The 6,923-nt window shown below is 37.6% G+C and overlaps 1 long non-coding RNA gene across 1 annotated transcript; it reads left to right on the forward strand.

The window, feature by feature from the left end:
* Positions 1-1,324: 1,324 nt before the first annotated feature.
* LOC134232088 (uncharacterized) lies at positions 1,325-4,966 on the forward strand. The gene is made up of 3 exons (XR_009984702.1): positions 1,325-1,487; positions 4,594-4,679; positions 4,782-4,966. It is a non-coding gene; the product is annotated as an uncharacterized LOC134232088 (long non-coding RNA).
* The last annotated feature ends 1,957 nt before the right edge of the window (positions 4,967-6,923 follow it).

A 6,923-nucleotide genomic window follows, 5' to 3' on the forward strand; every position in this document is an offset into this window, starting at 1 on the left:
GTCCGTCCCTCTGTCCGTCCGTCCGTCTTTCTGTCTGTCTGTAACGCTTTCGTTTCCACACGATATCTCGAGAACCCTTTGAGCTTTTGCAATGAAATTTAGCATAGCAACTCCCTATGGACTAAAGAAGACCCCTATTGATTTTGAGGTCAAAAGGTCAAAGGTCAAGGTCATAAATAAGCAAATTCTGTCTGTTGTAACACTTTCGCTTCCACATTATATCTCTAGAACCATTTGAGCTGTTGCAATGAAATTTTACATAGCAACTCCCTGTGGCCTAATAAAGACCCCTATTGCTTTTGAGGTCAAAAGGTCAAAGTTCAAGGTCGTATTTATACATTCTGTCTGTGTGTAACACTATCATTTCCGGGCGATATTTCAAGAAGATTTTGAGCTTATGCAATGTAATTTTATACCAAAACTCCCTAGGACCTCTCTCACCCCTCTCAAAGTGCCCCGCCCCGTTTGTTTTATTAGTATTTATAGTATTACATGTCGCTATTTTTAGCACAGGGGCATGAGGAGAGTTATTGCGTATAAAACAGGTTCTCGGCGGACATTTTGTTCTTATTACATCTATTAGAACTGTTTAATAAAGGCTAAATAAATCAAACACCATGGATTGTGTAAAATTTTGACAATACCGAACATGAATATCTACATGTATGTGACTTCACTTCTGCATATACTTAATGCCATGTAAAGCGATTCCGTGGTCTAGTGGTATGTTTCTCGCTTCGCATGTGAGAGGTCCTGAGTTCAGGTCCCGGATGGACCACTTTTTTTTTAAGAAATACTTTTTTTTTACTAAATGATAGGCCATATTTCAGACTATGTGGGCAAAAAATGTGTGGTTGAATTTCTTTCATATCATATATAAAGAGAGATTTTGTATCCTAGAACAAAATATCAAAGTTTCAGAAAAATTGAATTTGAGGAAAAATCTTGGCCTATTTATTGTGTCCTACTATGATTGGGAGTCTAGGCCATGCTTTTAATCTTGAAATATAATATAATGACTTGGTATTCTGCACTCAAAATAAGCATGCAAGCAATTATAGATTGATATACCCTATATATTAAAGTATATTCATGAATATTTTTCCGTCTACAATGTATGTTTATACCGGTATATTATTTTGAATAAACATAACTGTTACATATAAATGTAATTCATGACTGTAATTTTAAAAAGTTTATTAAAATACCCACGCACAAGATTTTCTGTTGAAATTTACAATATACATGTAACAAAAAAATTGTGTACTCGCAGCGTTAGTTTATACACATTTCACGATTTAATGACCGCAGTAGAGTAATGAATGATGAATACGTAATTAAATCACGTGAGCATGATGTTTGAACATAATTCACAACTGAATTCACAAAGCAGTAACAGGTAACTGCGCAGCAGACTTTCAGATCAGTTCATTACATTTTTCAGTCGAAAGTGCATTACAGGAGCCCAGAGATGATCAAAAATTGAGGTAAATATTCTAAAGCTGTTGTAATAAAAAATGTTTAAGAATTTGTTTAATTTCTCTGAGGAAGGTTGTATATTTTGACATCCCCGCCATTTTCAAAGGGTATTTTCCCTGGTCAGTGGTCAAACGACACAACTTCCAGATCTCCTTAGACAGCTGTAGATAGTTTTACAAATGACACAAAATAGTCTGCAATTTTAGGGGAAATGTAGTTACAAGGGAATAAATAGGACAGGATATATTCGTCGCATTTTATCTTTTAAATATGCATTAAAATAAAAAAAAAAGGCTTTCGGTTAAAATGCAATAGAATCCATAAAAATCAACCGAATACATGAAAAATTGAAACGCATTTATTTCTTTAAAAAAAATTATCTCAGACCCCCCCCCCCCCTTCCAGTAACCTAGCAATGTCGCTTATATAACAAGACAGGTTTGAGACATAAATATTTTGTCCTGCCCAGAGGTAGAGCATATTCTAGATTAATTGCTAAAATTGTTTTATAATTGGGGGATTGATTAATACATAAATTTATTATTTGTTTCTTGCATGCATTTGTAATTTATTTGCATCGGGATCGAAATTGTGAGTTTTAAATTTTGACATGTGGCGCGAACAGCAAATTTGGCGTCAGTGGACGGTCAGGTGAGTTGGTTGGGGAAAACAGTTAACATTATTTGAAATAACATTTGTCAGATTCAGATGCACGTATTGATAAAACGTTGATAAAGTATTTTTAAGCTGCGGAAAGGGACAGCTTAAAACCTACAGGTGAATTAATCTATAAAACAAAAAAGTGAAATATCGTTTGAAAATGTATTGTGCTTTTAGACTCTGCATAAGTTTGGGACATCAGATCCTAAGTGGGGTTAACTTTGCCCTGAATCAACTGTGTATTGATAATGCAAATATTTTTACTGACAGGCATTTTTAGGGTGTCGAAGGGGCCTGTTTTTTGCTCCATTCATAATGGCAAAAAGTATGTGTTTTCCCAATTTCACCAAAGAAAATTTCCAACAGACAATCAAAACAAACAAAATTTGGTTATAAAATGTTTGGACTCTGTAATGTATAATCTAATTGATGTTCAAATAAATATATAAACGACGTGCTCCAAATACTGATTGAGTGAATGTTGAAGTATTGTATGTATAAACTGACAATGATAGTAATTGTTTATATTTGTATTCAGCATTAATCATACAAGACTTACGATATTATAATACGCAATCTCTCCTGCAATACAAGTGACTAGATCTACACACCACCATGCACAACAGACGACAACTTACTCACACTTGCGCATCGCACACAGTGTCAAGTTAACACATACCTGCACACACTCATACCACACTAAACTCCCCTCCCTTTTGAAAAAGAGGGAGGTACTCCTGTACCTTAATACATCATATGCAAGTAAAAAAGTCAATGAGTACCTTGCAAATAAAAGATAAACTATTATTTATTTACATAAATAGAAAAATGACAAAATTATAGTTTTTTTAAAATTTCAACCAAATGTCACTTTTTTCTCAAATGGAATAGCCCAGCCAATTGATGTTTTGCCCCCTTTCCGGATTCTGCTGGAAATCAAGCGGTGAGGTTGTCGGCATGACATTTTACTTGCATAAATTTATTCATCAAATCAGAGATGGCATAAAAAATATGCATTTTAATCATTTTTTTGCTCACCAATATGAAGTGGACAGGAATATTAGTAACACCCATGGGATCAGTGCAAGTGTTGGTGTCCCAGATGAAAGTTTTTGGAGCAGACTTCTTTTTAAGTACATCTATGCCCTAGCCCCTAAGGGATGCATGTAAGATGCTTCAAGTATGTTTCATTGTACCAACCAGGGTTTCAGAGACTGCAATTTCAGCTAATTTAAAAGAATGATCAGGTTAATGTTTTTGAAGCAGGTGTCATTTCCAAGTATTTTGACCAAACTTACAAGAATCGAACATGTACATCCAAAATAAAATATATGGAATCGAACATGTACATCCAAAATAAAATATATGGAAGTACACTACCAGGCTTGCCTCGGATGCTGAATCTGGCCTTTATTTTTAATATGAGTGACTAGGTTAAAAGTTTTTTGAGCTAGTCTCATTTCCAAGTAACTATAAGGCCTATTTTGACCAATCTTTCATGGATCCATTACCAGGCTTGCTTTAGATTCTGAATCCAACCTACATTTTATGGATGAGTGAAAGAGTCAAAATTTTTGGAGCAAGGAAATATTTGGAAATAGTCATTCTAATATAACTATTAACCTGTTGAATGATCACAATCAAATTAGAGATATTGATGAAGGTTATTCAAATGCAAATTTTTTTTTTACCTTGAAGCTTTATTTTGAACTTGAACTTACCTCAACAAAGTCAAGATGTAGTTATGCTATACCCTGACACCAGCCTCAGGGTTAGCATTTGTGCCATGGTAGAGTTTTAGGAGCAAGTCCATGTTCTAGTAAGTATAAGTCGTACCTGGACCAAAATTGCATGGATGATGCATTTAGGAATGGACACTACCAGACTTGCTTCGGATGCTGGATCTGACCCACATTTTCCAGATGAGTGACCAGGTTAAGGTTTTTGGAGCAGGTCCATTCCCAAGAAACTGTAAGTCCTACCCGATCCAAACAAGCATGGATGATGCATCTAGGAATGGACACTACCAGACTTGCTTCGGATGCTTGATCTGACCTACTTTTTCCAGATGAGTGATGAAATTATTCCCAACTCAGCTCTACCCTGACCAAACTTGCATGGATGATGCATCTAAAGATGGACATTTGAAACTTGCTTCGGATGCTGGATCTGACCTGCATTCTTCAAACGAGTGACCAGGTTCAAGTATTTGGAAAATGTCAATCCTCAATGAACTTTAAAACCTATTTAAACAGAATTTGCTTGAATATTGTTGTCAGGATAAATACTAACTGTTAAGGAAATATGATGTGAGATTTGCATTACTTAAACTGATAACATTCGTCGAGGTGAGCTTCATAATCTTTGATTATCTATATGCTTTTAAATGAAGTTTCATACTTCATGTGAAATGAGAGTGTCTCCCCTATGATGTGTCTGTTTTCTCTTTATAAGAGCAGAAGAAATTTGAGGCTGACCAGGATCCTGAAGTGAGGAGCAGTCCCTTTCCCATTTAACAGCATTCATGAGCAGAAAATGGGGTAAGATTCATACTTGACCTCTTTGTACCTTTTCCCAGTATTTTGGCTTTCCAATTGATGTTGGCTTTGTCAGGCTTTGACCTATTGATTTTGAATTGACAGGAAGCAGAAATGCTGAGACAGTTCAGAAGAAACATCACCAGAAGCCACAGCAACAGCAAAGGAAGCTTATATGGAAGTATTTTTGATTTTCTCCTTTCTTTCCCCTACCCCCTGGCCCCTGCTGACTCTAACATAACTAACCATCCCCTTCCCTTTCCCCCTCATTCGTCTTCCTGAATTCACTGTCATTGTTTTCTGATTTTTCAACGAATTGTGTTGTACTGATTTTATTCACTTGCATTTTTGTGATCTGTTGCATTGTTTTGAAGTTTTACTTACACTGTGCCAGTTTTATACTTTTTGGAGGAGCATACTTGAGATGACGAGTCCATTTCCCATCCCTATACAGCAGCCAACATGGCCCAAAGTTGTAAGTAACTTTTCGTGATTTGTTGCATTCTTTTGAAGTTTTACTAACATTGTGCCAGTTTTATACTTTCAGGAACTCGGAAGAGGAACAACGATGGAGGAGCAGGGTCGACCAACAGAGGAAGACGAGATGACGAGTCCATTTCCCATCTCTATACAGCAGCCAACATGGCCCAAAGTGGTAAGTAACTTTTTGTGATTTGTTGCATTCTTTTGAAGTTTAGGTTGATCTATTCAAAGGTTATACTAAAACATAAACATGATATTGCTATAGCCTGTTTCTTCTGAAAAGAGTTTAAATCCAGACTGAAAGACTTTTGATACTTTCAACAGGGACTCGGCGAAAGAGGAACAACGATGTGGAGACAAACCATGGGTCGACCAACAGAGGAAGACGATGAATTGTTTGATGACGAGTCCATTTCCCATCTCTATACAGCAGCCAACATGGCCCAAAGTGGTAAGTAACTTTTCGTGATTTGTTGCATTCTTTTGAAGTTTTACTAACATTGTGCCAGTTTTATACTTTCAGGGACTCGGAAGAGGAACAACGATGGAGGAGCAGGGTCGACCAACAGAGGAAGACGAGATGACGAGTCCATTTCCCATCTCTATACAGCAGCCAACATGGCCCAAAGTGGTAAGTAACTTTTCGTGATTTGTTGCATTCTTTTGAAGTTTTACTAACATTGTGCCAGTTTTATACTTTCAGGGACTCGGAAGAGGAACAACGATGGAGGAGCAGGGTCGACCAACAGAGGAAGACGAGATGACGAGTCCATTTCCCATCTCTATACAGCAGCCAACATGGCCCAAAGTGGTAAGTAACTTTTCGTGATTTGTTGCATTCTTTTGAAGTTTTACTAACATTGTGCCAGTTTTATACTTTCAGGGACTCGGAAGAGGAACAACGATGGAGGAGCAGGGTCGACCAACAGAGGAAGACGAGATGACGAGTCCATTTCCCATCTCTATACAGCAGCCAACATGGCCCAAAGTGGTAAGTAACTTTTCGTGATTTGTTGCATTCTTTTGAAGTTTTACTAACATTGTGCCAGTTTTATACTTTCAGGGACTGGGAAGAGGAACAACGATGGAGGAGCAGGGTCGACCAACAGAGGAAGACGAGATGACGAGTCCATTTCCCATCTCTATACAGCAGCCAACATGGCCCAAAGTGGTAAGTAACTTTTCGTGATTTGTTGCATTCTTTTGAAGTTTTACTAACATTGTGCCAGTTTTATACTTTCAGGGACTCGGAAGAGGAACAACGATGGAGGAGCAGGGTCGACCAACAGAGGAAGACGAGATGACGAGTCCATTTCCCATCTCTATACAGCAGCCAACATGGCCCAAAGTGGTAAGTAACTTTTCGTGATTTGTTGCATTCTTTTGAAGTTTTACTAACATTGTGCCAGTTTTATACTTTCAGGGACTCGGAAGAGGAACAACGATGGAGGAGCAGGGTCGACCAACAGAGGAAGACGAGATGACGAGTCCATTTCCCATCTCTATACAGCAGCCAACATGGCCCAAAGTGGTAAGTAACTTTTCGTGATTTGTTGCATTCTTTTGAAGTTTTACTAACATTGTGCCAGTTTTATACTTTCAGGGACTGGGAAGAGGAACAACGATGGAGGAGCAGGGTCGACCAACAGGGGAAGACGAGATGACGAGTCCATTTCCCATCTCTATACAGCAGCCAACATGGCCCAAAGTGGTAAGTAACTTTTCGTGATTTGTTGCATTCTTTTGAAGTTTTACTAACATTGT

This window comes from Saccostrea cucullata, unplaced genomic scaffold (assembly GCF_032062105.1).
Source record: "Saccostrea cucullata isolate Sc308-1 unplaced genomic scaffold, CSIRO_AGI_Scuc_v1 ctg3948, whole genome shotgun sequence".
In the NCBI taxonomy this organism is placed as follows: Eukaryota; Metazoa; Mollusca; class Bivalvia; order Ostreida; family Ostreidae; genus Saccostrea; species Saccostrea cuccullata.